At 40.0% G+C, this 15,271-nt stretch overlaps 1 protein-coding gene across 8 annotated transcripts in view; it reads left to right on the top strand.

The window, feature by feature from the left end:
- THRB (thyroid hormone receptor beta) overlaps window positions 1–15,271 on the top strand; it is a 260,055-nt gene that overhangs the window by 106,310 nt on the left and 138,474 nt on the right. For 5 of the 8 annotated variants that reach the window (XM_034760791.1, XM_034760790.1, XM_034760789.1 and 2 more), the window contains one exon: window positions 4,812–4,903. The exons of the other annotated variants lie outside the window; for them this stretch is intronic. The gene's annotated coding sequence lies outside the window, so the exon portion shown is untranslated. The remainder of the gene's footprint in view (window positions 1–4,811; window positions 4,904–15,271) is intronic. 8 annotated transcript variants of the gene reach the window in all.

Genomic DNA, 15,271 nt, shown 5'->3' with positions numbered 1-15,271 from the left:
TATATTACATTTTAATGTATTTGCTTTTAAATTGCATAGACGTTTCTTTGCACTGGTTTTGTTATTGAATAAAATGCTATTATTTGGAAAATAATTCATCTCTATTAGTTCACAACATATTCTGCAAAGTGCCTGGCAGTTCAGAAGGTACCCACTTACTTGTTGCTGTACAATGTGACCCAACTCATCAGATCAGTGATAACAATGTAATAATCATAAATGTACAGCAAGCGTCACAAAATTAATAGGTGCATTAACAGTGTTATATTCATAGGTATACATCAAGCACCACACAGTTCCTAACAAGCCCCAGAACAGCAGGGACAGATAGAGCACAGAACACCACAATGCATTACTAGGACTCACTGTTAAAGTGCTCTTTCAAAGCGTCCCTCAGCCGCATAGCTCCCCATTAAGGTCTTCTAATAGTCTTTGTGTCTGGCTGTTCAAACTCAGTAGACAACCACTCCACCTTCACCCTGGCAGCAACTTTTCCCCCTTTTTTCTCACAGATACTATGCAGGACACTGTAGGCAGCTATAACCATTGTTGTTGTTTTTCACGGAGAGCCAATCTTGTGAGTAAACAACGCCAGCATCCCTTCAATCGACCAAAATCACATTCAACTGTCATTCTGTACCTGCCGAGCTGGTAGTTGAATCTTTCCTTGGTGCTGTCAAGATGGCTGGTGTATGGCTTCGTGAGCTGGGGAGCAAGAGGTAGGCTGGGTCCCCCAGGATCACAGTTGGCATTTCAACGTGCGAATGGTAATTCACCATTTACAAAATAAAGACCCTGCTCGTAGCTTTCTGAAGAGTCCTGTTTTCTTAAAGATGTGAGCGTCATGCACCTTCCCCAATCAACCAATGCTGATGTTGGTGAAGCATCCCCAGTGATCCATCAATGCTTGCATAACCATAGAAAAGTAGCTCTTCCTGTGTGTGTACTCTGTGGCAAGGTGGTCTGATGCCAAAATAGGGACGTGTATGCTGTTTATTGCTCACCGTAGTTCAGGAACCCTATTGCTGCAAATCCATCCACTATGTCCTGCACATTGTCAAGAGTCACAGTCCTGCATAGCAGGAGACAATTAATGGCCTGGCACACTTGCATGACAGCAGCCTCCCACAGTGGAATTTCCAACTCCAAATGATTTCCCAATTTAGTGTTGCAATTTTCCACAATGCGATCACCATTCGCTTCTCCACTGCCAGTGCAGCTCTCATTCTGTATTCCTGCGTTGGCATGCTGGGGCCAGGTCAACACACAGATCCAGGAACGTGGCCTTGCGTGTTCTGCAAATTCTGCACTAAGTGCACATCATCCCATGCCTGCATTACAATGTGATCCCACCAGTCAGTGCTCATTTCTCGGGATCAGAAGTGGCACTCCATCATCTGCAGCTGCTCTGTAAATGCCAGCAACAACCTTGAAATGGTATGCTCTATATCCTCCAAGAAATCTGTCCTCCAAGAAATCATCATGTTCCTTGCTGATTTGGTTTTTTTTACGGCTCTGCAAATATCGGAGGATCGTATGTCTTGTGCTTGGAACTCTTATGACAGTAGTGCAGAGCTGTGCAGTCTCCATGATTTTGTCAGAGATGACAAACAGCGAGGAGGTTCATGCAAACTTGAGGGATTTTTTTAAGAAGGTACAAAAATTGTATGATATAGATGACATTATGGGAGATAGTTGCATGCTGGGAAGATGACCCCTTGCTCCCAGTCATCCCTGCTTGACTCACTTCTGCCCAACCATGCATTGCCAGAACTTCCCAAAAGACATCACGCTGGATGGTGGTGGGTTGCACACTGGGATGCCTTACTATGATGAACCGCACTGTGCGTCAACACAAGTACTCCTGGTAAATATGCACAGTGCCAACACAAGGAACCAAGTGATATACTAACTGCGGCAGCTTTATGCCAAAGTAACTTTCATTGACCAAAGTTTATAGTGTAGACAGGACCATAATGAGCAACTGTACTTCATGTTGTGCCATGACATCTTTTTAAAAGTGGATCTTTCCAAGTCTTCCTAAATCAATATGCTTAATTGAATTTCTTTAACATGTGGTGTGCCTCAGGAGAGTGCAGAGTAAGGTTAGTGATCCAAATCTGGAGTTGTTTGAGCCTGGGGTTCTGGAGAGAGATGCCCTTTTAACAAAAAAAAAAAAAAAGGCCATCTTAAAAAAAAAATGTTTCTAGGTGGATTCTCTCCTCCCCTGAGCTAGGGATCAAAATGTTGATGTGATGTTGGTCAAAATGATCTCAATCAGTCAATTTTTACCCGAGGTAGTACCTGGCACCCTCTAAATCTTTGGGGGACCCAAACTGAGAATGGAATTTAAGAAAATGTATATTTTTACACTGTGCATGTGCCAATACAGAAGAGTGGCTGGGGGGTTTCCATTCCAACCATTTTATGTGCTTTAAAGTTTGACTCTTTTGCTCTCAAATTAAAGGTTAATCGGATTGCATTGGTGTCACTCATGAAGATGCTGGGTAGCATTTAGTGATCCAAACTTGGGGTCACTTGACCTAGGGGATCCCGAGCTATAACCCCTATTCCTCCCCCCAAAACCATTTTCCTTCTGCTGCTGTGTACTATTAAACTGAGAGGTACTAATCCTTGGATGAAGCACAGACATCCTGATGGCTGTGACTTCATCCTTCAATTAATATAACTAAGGATAACTTAATCAGAAGCCCCCACCTAAGACAAAAGGAGTTTTGAACCAAGTGACTGGAAGTTGCTGCAATTTGTGATTTGTGGATGGCAATTTTCATTTGGGGGTGGAATGTAATCAAAGTTTTTGTGGAAAAGAGAGGTGATTGCTTTCTGGAAAGAGAGGGGCAGTGGGGCAGAGGAGTGGGGGAATATGGGGAGAGGGATTTGGGGATGCAGCAAAGAAGGTCTGTGGCAACACCTTCCTTGCCCCCATGTGAGCCAGGATCTGGGGAAGTCCTGCACCTTTGGGTGCGGAGTTGAGAATAGGCATACTTTGTGCATGTCACAAGCTCTGAAGCACTCAGGAGGAGGATGGGAACACCCGCTGGTAGGAATGGAGCAGTTCTCATATCTCAGGCCTGGTCTACATTACAGAGTTAGGTTGACGTAAGGCACCTTATGTCAACCTAACTCTGTAAGCATCTACACTAAAATGTAGCTTCCACCAGTCATTCACTCACTATACCTACTTAATAACTCCACCTTCGCGAGAATCATAGCACTTAGATCGATGTAGTTAGGTTGACACAGTGTCGGTGTAGACACAGTGTTGCTTACATCAACTGTCGCTGCCTTTTAGAAACTGTCCCACAATGCCCCGCAAGCGCTCCAGATGAGGATGCTGACACAAGAAGCATAGTGTGGATGTGTAAAAGTGATTCAATTACTGTGGTGGCTGTACGTCAACATAGCTTACGTCAACTTAATTTTGTCATATAGACTTGCCCTCAGAGAGATTGTTTCAGTTTCTGTTAGTCTCCACGGAGTGTTCTCATTCAGCTGAGAACATCACATTGGAATGAATGGGCCACTTCACATCTTTCAGAGCCTGCTGTGCTGCAGATGGATGTGTAGAAGAGCCCGTTCCCTCCACGGTCTCTCTATCCTTCTTGTTTAAAGGATGACATTTCAAAATGCTCTAAAATCCCCACAGATTCACAGATTTTCTTGAAATTAGCAACACCTTGTTTGAGTGCAGAGTAGAGTTATTGACCAACATGTGGGGTCATTTGCGCCAAGGACTCCAGAAATATAAGTCCTGGAAAAATAGCCATTTTTCAAAAAGTTCTAGGGTTTGTGTCTCCATGTGTGTGAGTAAAAATACAACCTTAACTCTGCCCTCTTTTAGCAGTGCCCCAGTGTGTCCTGTTAACACAAATAACTGCACTGTTCTTTTTGTCATTTAATAGTGTTAGATGGAATCCTGTGGATGAGAGTGAATGGAAAAGGAGGTGAAGAGCTTATATGTTTCAGCAACTGTGGGGTTGGCAAAAAGTTATGTGGGTGAATGGGGCATTTTGGGGCATTGCTGTAAGAGGGCAAAGTTAAGGTTGCACAGGCAACTTTAACCATGCATTTCCTGGTTTTCAGAGTTTTGCTCAGTTCAACATTCTGCAAGGGAATGACATACCACCACGCAACCTTAACTCTGCATTAACATAGTTTTTGCCATTGAATAATATATCTGCTTGTCTGATAAATTATTATTAAATATGGTTGCCATCTAGGGCTAATTGAACATCACATCAAAACATAAGAATGGCCATACTGGGTCAGACCAATGACCCACCTAGCCCAGTATGCTTTTCTTCTGAGAGTGGCTGGTGCCAGGTGCTTCTTAGGGAATGAAAAAAAAGAAATTTATTGAGTGATCCATCCCTGTTGTCCAGTCCCAGCTTCTGTCTGTTTAGATGGAACATTTTTCATCTAAACTGTTTTTAAATTGAGAAATCAAAAACATGTGGACCAAAACTGAAAAATTTCAGCTGAAAACTATCTCACATGATGTACAGCATCTTCTCTCCAAGATGGGAGCCCATGGTGCATTATGGGAGATGTAGTCTGATCAGGAAGCTTGGCCTATTGAGGAAAATGGGCTCATGATGCACCCAAACTACAAATTTAATGCGGCACTGTGGCAGCAGTTCCAAATTGAAATTTCTCAGTATTTGAATTGCTGCTGAAAAATTAAAATTGTCTGGAGAAAAATAACTGCTGACAAGCTCCATAACTTTAATTTCAGTCTAAGACAGGTCTTCCTAACATTTCTGAACAACATGCCTTCTGTTCTCTTTAAGGACTTTTATGTAAATCCAAATGAAGACCTTTATCTCTTGGATGATGACCTAGTTTTGTTCCAAGGAAGAGAGAGAGAGGGAGAGCAGTTCTTGTAAGTTTGGGCTGACGTGCATTTTTTTTTTTTACTGTGTTTTTGTCTAAGGGTTCTTACACCTAACAAAATAACTGTTTACAAACTGTTACTGTTTGTCCCCTGACCTGACTGCAGCATGATAAAATTTTGTACGGTTAGCAGGCCATTGTGCTTAATACCTGCATTAAAGCCTTGGTCATGTAGCCCAGTTACTACATAGTTCTTGTCTATACTATCAAGTTTAACCAAGTTGTAACTAAAAGGGTATTGTGCCCCTCAGATCCATGTGTAGAGAAGATCCTCCATGTGCAGTTCTTTCTTCATCCCAAACTCAGCCATCTCTGTGGCAGCATCCCCCTTGCCCTCTGATCCCATGGAGACCTCGGTGCTGGTCAGGGGTCCATGTAGCGGGAGACAGTAGGGACTAGACAGGGCAGGGTGGAGCCAAGATGATGCAGAACAATATTTCTGTACCCAGGAGAGTTTACTAGGAAAAGCTAAGGCAGTCTGCGTCTGTATTGCATTTTCCTCAGAACACCCTTGGCAAACTAACATTGCTTTATTCTATCTGTCATTACATCTACCCCTTTATAATCAATCTAATAATTTTCATGGTTTATATATTTATTATAACAAGTGTGTGAGTGAGTTTGTGAAGACAGATATAATACAGACCCTTGTAACAAGTGGCTGAATAATGTGATTAATTTCAATGTATCCACTCAGTTAGAAATATGGTACAGTTATTCCTATTGGTCACTGACAATAAAATATTGAAATTGATTTTGCCATCAGAGATCACCAAAAGATTATCAGGTTTTTTAATCTGATTTCAGACATTCGGATGTCATTAAAAGGTTATCAGGAGTATCGATTTACAAACATTATATTAATTTCTTCCCTGAGACAATCAGGTAGGATATTTGAGCTGGAGAACAATTTTAAATTTTATTAAATTAAATCTGTATTCAGATTACAGTTGCTTTGTTTAGGGATAAAATGAAACAGCAACAGTACTTAATATTATTGTTTGTCCTGAATTAGTTGGTATTCGTTGATTAAATTGTTACATTTGTCTGTTTGTCTAGACTGTGTGTATCTTGTTTATTAATCACAAAGACTGTCTTTGAACAGAAGACAAAAAAAGGAAAGGTCAGACATTTACTGAATAGCCATAGTGCTGGAGAACCCTGTTGTCAGTAAATTCCCTGACACCGCAAACTTGTCCTGAAATCCTGGTGTCTTTCGGTGAACAACAACAACAAATGCCACTACTTTTGTTGTTGTAATGAGAAGTCAGCAGCCTAGATTTGTTTTAATATTCATTATCATAGAATCGTAGGACTGAAAAGGACCTTGAGAGGTCATTTAGTCCGTCCCCAGCACTCCTGGCAGGACTAAGTATTATCTAGTTTAATTTCTTTGTACTGTGATAGAGAATCAATAGCTAACTTTCAGAATTGCCAATAATGGGTAATTACTTGCTAGTTAGGTGTGGTTTTGAAGCATCAGTGTACCATTGCTGTTCGTTTAATCTGAAAATAAAGCTAGGTACAACTAAAGAGCAAGAGACATTGTTTCAGTTGCTCTGTTTTTATCCACCAATGGAGATATTTCATATTGATCACTGATTCATTTTCCTTCTAACTTACCCACACCCTTCTTCACCTCTAGGGTCTTCTTACTCAAACTTAATGCTGGCTCATATCTTTGATTTAATGGCCTTCTTTGGTTACCCCGGTACTTTTTAACTGAAGGTCTCTAAATTCTTTTGTCTCTAGTGCATCACATTCCTCCACTTATAGCTTTTTGGCCTTGACATATGATGCGTAGTAGAGCCTTTGTGGACTGCATCCTCTGGCGGTGCTGGTCTAGCTTCTGTTTAAAAAAAAAAAAAAAAAGAAGTATTTTCAGAAGTAAAGAAAGTGTATTCTAACATTATTCAAACACTGCATCTTAAAACAGGCTTCATCTTCTTTTCTATCATTAAGGACTTACCAAGAGACTAGCAAAGTTCATTGGCCTAACAGTGGCCTTTAAACAAAAGTATCCTAAAAAAAGTGTATACTGTAAAGTGACTATTTAAGATGAGTGGCCTAACAGAAGTGTGCCTTAGAGCTGGTTTCACTGTAGAACAAGAGACAGAACTTTCTCAGGCGCCAGCCCACCAGTGTGACATGAGCTCCTATAGGAACTAAGAATCAGCCCTCATCACCTTCCACTCCAAGTGCAAGTTGCATTTCTCTGACCTTACTTTCTCTAACATAAACATATTGGGGTGGATTTGGAGGGTGGGGAGTGTTATAAAAAAATTCCAGACCAAAACACTCCACTCCACACAGTTCTCCCCGTGAGAAGAGGATGAAGAACAAACCTTTGTGACAGACATGTAGTCATATTGTTTCATGCGCTACTGGAAGGTACTCAAATACAACAGTGATGAGCACAGTATAAGAACCTATATAGAACAGGATAGACTAGAAAAGGAACATATGGTGAGTCAACGAATCAGTGGGGAGTCAGTGTGTACTGACTTTCTACTTCCATTTTGAATCCATTGTAAAACTGCAAAAATTTGTAGTTATTATGTGATCTCTGTAGTGATACTTACAGTTCATGGTTTGAAAAATAGAAAAAAAAGCTACTAAGTGACTCTTTTGGACCTGATAGACCAAACATTTGACCTGCCCTGTTTGTTTGTTTGTTTTTGTTTGTGGTTTTTTACCTTTTGAAAAGTCCATGTGTTTCTTCATATGTGACTTGGTAACAAATGCCAGCTGTTAGGTGCTCATGAGCAATATTGCAATAAGAAGTCAGTGTGTATAAACACTCTTCCATTTCAAAATTGCAAGGGGGTTTTAAAAGAAATAGTAAAAAGAAAAAAATTGACAAGGAATTTTTCCAAATTAGTCATTCAAAAATTTAATTATTCATTAACAAGCCGGTTACTTCAACCATTACTAGATAATGAAAGGTAACAGATCGTTCTTAAAGTATTATTTGCCACTAAATGGGTCAATAATTCTACCATTTTTGTTGTATCATGTACATTTTATCATGGTTGGCTATGGAATGAAGGTACAATACTCCTTTTGAAGCCTCACAGCCAAAGCTAATCTATGGTATTCTGTCATTGGTCAGTCACGTATTTTTCAAAATGCTGCTGAGACAATTTACACATTTCTCAATTTTTCTTCTTGCACAGCCATGTTGTGCCTCATTCTCTGATTATCCAAAAAAAAAAAAAAAAAAAAAAAGGACACAAAAAGTAGAAACTTTGGCTTGTCAGCGGAGAGTGAGATAGGTGTGAAGCCTGGGCCCCACACAAAAGCACTATAAACAGAAGTTGAAATAAACTCTAAGCATAGCACAACAGAACTGAAAATAAAAGGGAAAGTGAAAATTTTAAAAACACATTTTTATATCTACCCACGTCAGTATCACAGTGCCCTTTCCCCTTTGAACTGCATAAAGGAACAATGGAAGTTTAAAAAATAAAATTCCTAAGCTTGAATGTAGACCAGATCAGTAGTGATAAAAAATTGTTACCCTCTAATCACCGTTCAGGTGTCCATATGAAATGAGCTTAGTGCTATCTGGTCTTTGTCTGGTTTCCAGTGGACAATCATCCACATCACAAAAATCTTCACTGCCGTTGACACTGATTGGAGTCCTTGTTGGCAGTCTGAGCTATGGAGACTGAAGCCTTCGAGAGGCTTCCTCCAAGGCAAGATTGAGGCCCATTGGTGGAACAGTTCAGGGAAGTTTTTGCTGCTCCTGATCTGTAGCCAAGCAGAGAACTTTCAATCCAACATGTTTCATGAACATAAATAAACACCCAAATGTGTAGGGGGAAAAAAATCTTAAAAAATTATTTCCAGTTCAAATTATTTTAATTAAATGTTTTATGTCCATTCTGCACGTGCATGGTCACCCAAACACATCTTTACAGCCACACCAACATTAATACTATAAGAATGATAAACTTTTCTAAAATTCACAAGTTAGTACATGATGGTGTGGTATAATATCAAGCTATACATTGTGACATTTTTAAGTGTAGATAAGCCATTTTAGGTATTTCTAGAGGTGTTTTATATTCATCAGTATCCAAATTTCTCTCCCTGCAAGCTTTGCTCTGCAGGATTCATGGTAACAAGGGGCGCCTTGATTTACACGTGTAAGATTAAGAAAAATAATCCCAATCAAATCTTTTAAAATGGTCTAAAATATTTGTAAAATAGTTTTTTGGCACCGTCAGTCATGGAGTCTTAAAACTCCACCTGTTCTGAAGGAAAGTAGTGTCTTATTTACTGGAGCTCAGTGGAATTCACTCAGCAAGGTATTAAATCCATTGAAGGATATGTTGAATTGTAAGTTGCCAAGACTGTATGTAGCTTATATAGAACACATAATTCTGTGATGTGGAACAGAGATATTATTAGCACTTATTTGAGATGACCTAAATAACTCACACCTGGGTTCTCCCATCATGATTAATGCACGCATACAAAACTCATGCCAATAAAGCCTTTGTTACATCAATATGTATTTCCCTATATATCCATATTTACATACGTCTGGCTTTTAATGTAGCAAATGTGTAAAACAGCTCACGCAACTCTAAACAGTATTCATATGAAACTGCAGGGTGAAGTTATTTAGGCAGAGCAGTTGCGTTACTTACTGTGTACTGGGATTTGGCCAAGATACCAGGATTAGCACCTCTATTCTTATGAAGTATGCCATTGGATCTTCAGTCACCTTAAGTAGTCAGGGGCTAAGGTTCACATTCCATCTGAAAGAGCCCAGCAGTCCTTCACAGTACCACTGACGCTATATGCTGAACAGAGTATGGGCTTAACATTGACACAGAAAAAAGAGTGCCACCTACTACTTCGTCACTAAATATATATATACGACCCATTAATTTTGTTTATTAATGAACTTTGTTCTGTACACACAAACTTCTTAATAAAGCAAAATTCCATGTGAAATTTTTGGCTTAGTGCACATGCTTGGCAGCTGGATTGAAGCAGCACACCTTAAAAGCTTCAGAAGAACTATTGATAGAAATCTATCCGGGCAATCATCTGGACCAGTGATACTCAGACTTCAGTGGTTCAGGAGTCACATTAGCGATCAATATTACCCAAAAGAGCCATAGAAGTGTGAATTCATCGTTTCATTTACTATAATACTATCTAGTCATAGTTAAACAGTTTGACAGGGAAATGTTGTGTGTGTGTGTTTAATTATCACAGCAAAATGACTGACCAAGTATTATTAGTTTATGAACTACACTTGGCTAATAACATAGTAAAAGCATCCTGATTGGTTAATAACTTTGAGTGGTTAATAATTAAATCACAGTGTTTTAATATCATGTGCTCCAAAGAGCTGCAGGAGACACATTAAAGAGACACTTGCGATTCGCGAGCGTCAGTCTGAGTATCTGATTGGGACATTTAAGAACTTAATTCCTTCATAGTCATTAGGATGCAGTGAATTAAAACCCAACTTTTTGGAAGGTGCCAGAACACAGATTTACAGTTGCCTGTGTACTGTTTTATTAACATTTTAATAAATCTTCTTGAATTTGTTTTCTTGAAGTATAATACTTGGGGAGCAAGTGGCCAGTTCATTTTTATGCATTTTGAAGTGTGCATCATCCAGATTCCTTTGTATTTAGAGTCAGAAATCTCTATTGGCAACATCCCTTCAACTAGTGAGACACAGGATGTGCACTTAGTCCCGTAGAGATCACCTCCATCAATTATTTAGCATTAGTGTGGATAGTTTAGCTTGGGTTTGATGGAAAGGGATCAGAAGACAGGGAATGGGCCCAAGTGGAGACCCACACTCAGGGGGGAAGGAAGCCACCTCCCAAAAGCCCCAGGACTGGTGGGGAAAAACAATGTCCCCACTGGCTCACTTTGCCTGGGATTGCCTACTCCACCCGCTGAGGCCCAGTGCGGAAATGGAAATACCAGCTCCACCCCCATCCTCAGCGAGTTAACTGTATGACTGAATCGCCAAAGGAAGGGAGTCAAACAGCCAGTCTGCCGATGGCATCTAATATTCATCCTGAGCCATTCACACCCCAAACCACTGACCGCATGTCATGCTGCAACCTCCTGGGTGCAGAGCCATTGGATCGCTAGTATGAACAGAAGATGGTAGTCAGTGGGGAGACATTCATTGGATGGAGAAATTCTGGGATCATGAAACCCCATCTAATGCTTGCACGTTGTAAAATCTGGTTTAAAATTCCTGGTGTAAAAGCCTTCACTCTACCTACATCGCAGATTTCTATACAGACCAGGAAGAGTCGAGGTGCTGGTTATAGGTGTTCTGTCAGATATTCTGTATTATTTACTTTTGAGAAGTGATATTATGGCTTTAAAAGTAGAGGGGGTGAATCAGGTCCCATGAGTTAGCTTCAGACCTGCAAGAGACTGTGTTAGCCAAAATGCAAATGGAGTCATTTGTGGGGGTGTATCCCCTGGGCCAGTATCCAAGAGGAATCAATCCTTCCAAGTATATTGCCCACAGGTATAAGTTACTATATAGCTCCTTCTAACCATGCACATTTATTCTTAAGATAAAAGCATTACAGAGAAAACATAAAAAAAACAAAAAAAAGTTCCTGCCCACTTGCTAAAAAACTTACCTTGAGGTCACCCCCAACTCCAGCCTAGGGCTCTGGTAGGTTTTAGTCCTTCAAAACACACAACCGGGTTTTCCAAGTGCACATCCATCTTAAATCCAAACCAGGACAAGGGCTGGGCAGATCAGCTGTTTCTTTGTACAGCTTAGGCCTTTGATCTTGGCCTTCAGTAATAGGTAATCAGCAGGAAATGACCCTCTCCTCAGGGCGTAGCTTCAAAAGGCGGGGTTTTTGCATAACCTGAATTTGGGAATTTGTACTGATTTCTCCTTGGGGATTCCTCAGGAAATCCATTAACACTTATTGTTTCAAAAGTCCATACGTGTCCGGCATATTTTCAGTATAGCCTTTTGAATTCCCAGGTCTTACATGTGTCACATCTGCTAGAAGGGTGATTAAAATGTCATATCACTGTAGAAAGCAAACGTGGGCAAGACTTTGATTACTTTAATTCCTCTGAGGCTGGGTACACCACACCTTGCTTTCCAGTGCTTCCCTTGAGTCCTTAGTTGCCCAGGAAGGGAGAAATAAATGAACCAACAAAATGATGCTTGACATCTTTTGCCTATAAAAATAAGCAATTCAGACATGTGCCTTTAAAGCCAGCCTAGGCTGACAGCAAAAGTATTAGCTATCTCACATATCTAAAATACTGCACAAGAAATGATATGATGATCTCAGTCTTGGTCCAGTTTGGAGAGGAGAGGTGACCACAACACAAAACCTGGCAACTTTGTTTGTCTTTCGCAGCTCAGGGGCCTATGGTAACAGTAAATACTGCATTTTCATATCAGGTGGGGATTTCCCCATTGTAGGGTTGAAACATATTGTCGGTGCAATATGAGGAAGCATTTTCTGTGCTGCCTGGGCAGGACATCTCTTGTGGATAAGTAAAGGCACATTTGGGGATCTAATTTAAAATACAGGTGCCTAAATTTATATAACAAATTATATATACATGTAAGCTCAAATAGATAGTTGTACATGAAAAATATGCATTGATGAGAACAAGAGTGGTAATTTACCATGCTCAATTAAAGAGTGAGAGTATTAATATTTCTCTAGTCATCATGTTTTATTTCTACCATTTTTTAAAATCCTTTCTTGTTTTAAGGTGTGCTCTGGCCTAAATGTCAGGATTTATCTTCAGAATGTAGAAAGAGAGGGATTTTCTAATTTTTCTTCCTCTTCTTCTCCTGTCTCTACTTTCGTCTAGGTGTTTTGCTAGTGCATGAATCAAATCTTATAGTATTTTTAGGAAACAAAACACACATGCATTTTAATAGGCATGTTTGCACACCTGGAAAATCAAGCCCTCTTACTTGCTTTTCAAGGCTGGAGACAGGGATGTATGATTGCAACCTATAGTTTTGGACGGGTGGACCAGTGGGGACTTATGCTTTTACAGCAGTGATTGGTAGGTAGCACTCTAAAAATCCAATATAATCACTTCAGTACAATACACAGTTTATACAAAAGACAGGAAGATACCCGTACTGGTCTTTGATTATGGTAATCTTGGAGAATATGCCCACTAGGCTTGAATATTTTCAACAATGCATGAGCTATAGAAAAGATTGTAGACATTCAAGCCTAGGGTCATGCTCTCCATGATTACCATTACCAAAGTGAATTGAGAGATCTTACAAGGAGTGATTTACATTGCATTTATTAGTTGTCATGGAGTCTTCAAACAATGCAAAACAGCTCAGCATCCAAAATGAGGATTCACTCTGTTCCCTGGAAGATTACTTCCAACAGTGGGAAGAACTAGACATTATGGCCAAAATTTTCTACCCTTGATGCCTAGATGTTGAAACCTGAATCTGTATTTTAAGTATCTATATCAGAGTGGCCTGATTTTCAAAGGTGCTGAGATCCTCTGCTCTCATTCACTTCAGAGGGCTTTGTCCGTGATTAGCACTTCTGAAAATTCAGCCAGTTTGCGTTAGGTGGCAAAATATTGATTTAGATGCCTACCTATAGATCCCCATGTTAGGAATGTTGGCCGGGGGCCTATATCTTCAGGATCAATATGCTGATAAAATTTTAATTTCCTTTGAAAAGACCTATTATATCCCAAATTGTTTTTTCTTCAGATACCTGCAACACAGACAGCAAACTAATTCTTGAATGTGTAGGGGGTTGGCGGCCCGCTGTCCGCACCTCTCCACCAGCTGCCCTGCCGGCTGTGCCAAGATGTCTTCAGGGCCCCCCACTTAACACAGCTCTCAATGATTTCAGCTGTTAGTGGGGGAGCCTCACTGCTGGTGCACACTGGGAAATCTCTTGCAATAGAGACACTGTCCCAAAGTAGGTCTAATACTTAGATATCAGTGATTTCAGCTCTGCAGCATATAACAAGACTCTCACTTGAGTCTAAATTAGCTCTTTTATTATACTGTGGAGAGAGAAAGGATCAAATGATGTCTAAGACTCTTAGCCAGGGCCCTCACCACTGGGTACAAGTACCTATCTCCACCCTCTCTCAACTCATTGGGCTTTGGAACCCATGTCCCCTGCATAGAAAGTGCCATTCAGTTGAGGGTGAGTCCCTCCATTGGGGTATGCCAGGTACAGTTCTGCTGCCCTTGGTTCACACAACAAGGGTAACAACACTTTATTACTCCTGCCCCAATAACAAGGAAACTGGGGATCCAACATCCTGACTGCTGCAAGGATTTGTTACTATGCATAGCATGTTATGCTTAAATATGAATTTAGTACCAACGTAGTCTGTTGGGTAAAAGGAAAAGTCATTTAAAAATAGTGTATGAATATAATTCTGAACCACAAAAAAAATCCTGTCCATGAGTTTCCAAAAATTACCTGACTCAATATTTCAGTGGTGCCTATACATTTCCATTGGGGAGAAAATTACATCAAGATCAGTTTCTCTTGGAAAGTTGCATGGTGCAAATCACACCACTTGATCTATATTCCTGAGTCTGTGCTAGGAGGATGGGCATATAGAACTTGGTCTGCAAAGCTAATCAGGGCTAGATGGTCCAGAGAAAACCTGTGCTCATATGCTTGGAGGTGTTGCAATAAATGCCAACAACAAAAGGAAGTATGTTAAAAACTTGTCTGTAGTAGTGAGTTAGATGGGTAAATAGTGTTATCTTTGTGGTGCCCACTGCTTTGTTCATATAGAACTGTGAACATTTTATCCCTGCCAGATGAAAAATATTTTGGAACATAACGAAAGATGGGCCAAAACTGGAATAATTGATCAAATCCCCCAAAATTGGGTGCAGGAGGAGAGTTAGATAAATGGAACTTGAATCATAACTATCCCTGGTTTTGATTTAGAACTTGAGGAAATTTTAAAATACAAAAATGAAATATGTTGTCACCATATAATGTTTTCTTTGCTTGCATGGGTATAACCTGTGGGCATCAGCTACACATAAGTAGTAAATCAGTGAGAGAGAATCTAAGAGCAGATGGAGAAAAGGAAAAAAAGAGGTTTTACTGATGATATCTTCAACATCCAAAAAGAACTCTACCACGGCTAAATATGAGCAATTTTTTCAAGAGCTAACAGAACTAGCAAGGCCGTCTGCATGATTTGCAGTAATATCGCATACAGAACCAAAGAAAGTTTATCAAGTCTACTATTTACATAAACTTGACATTTGCTCTAAATAAATAATTCAGAATAGTGCTATTTAATTTCAAGCCACATTGTTCAACCATTAGCTTCATAACAAATT

This window comes from Trachemys scripta, chromosome 2 (genome assembly GCF_013100865.1).
Source record: "Trachemys scripta elegans isolate TJP31775 chromosome 2, CAS_Tse_1.0, whole genome shotgun sequence".
Taxonomy (NCBI): domain Eukaryota; kingdom Metazoa; phylum Chordata; order Testudines; family Emydidae; genus Trachemys; species Trachemys scripta.
Note: the sequence above shows the minus strand (reverse complement) of the source record. Positions and strands in the feature narration are given on the sequence as shown.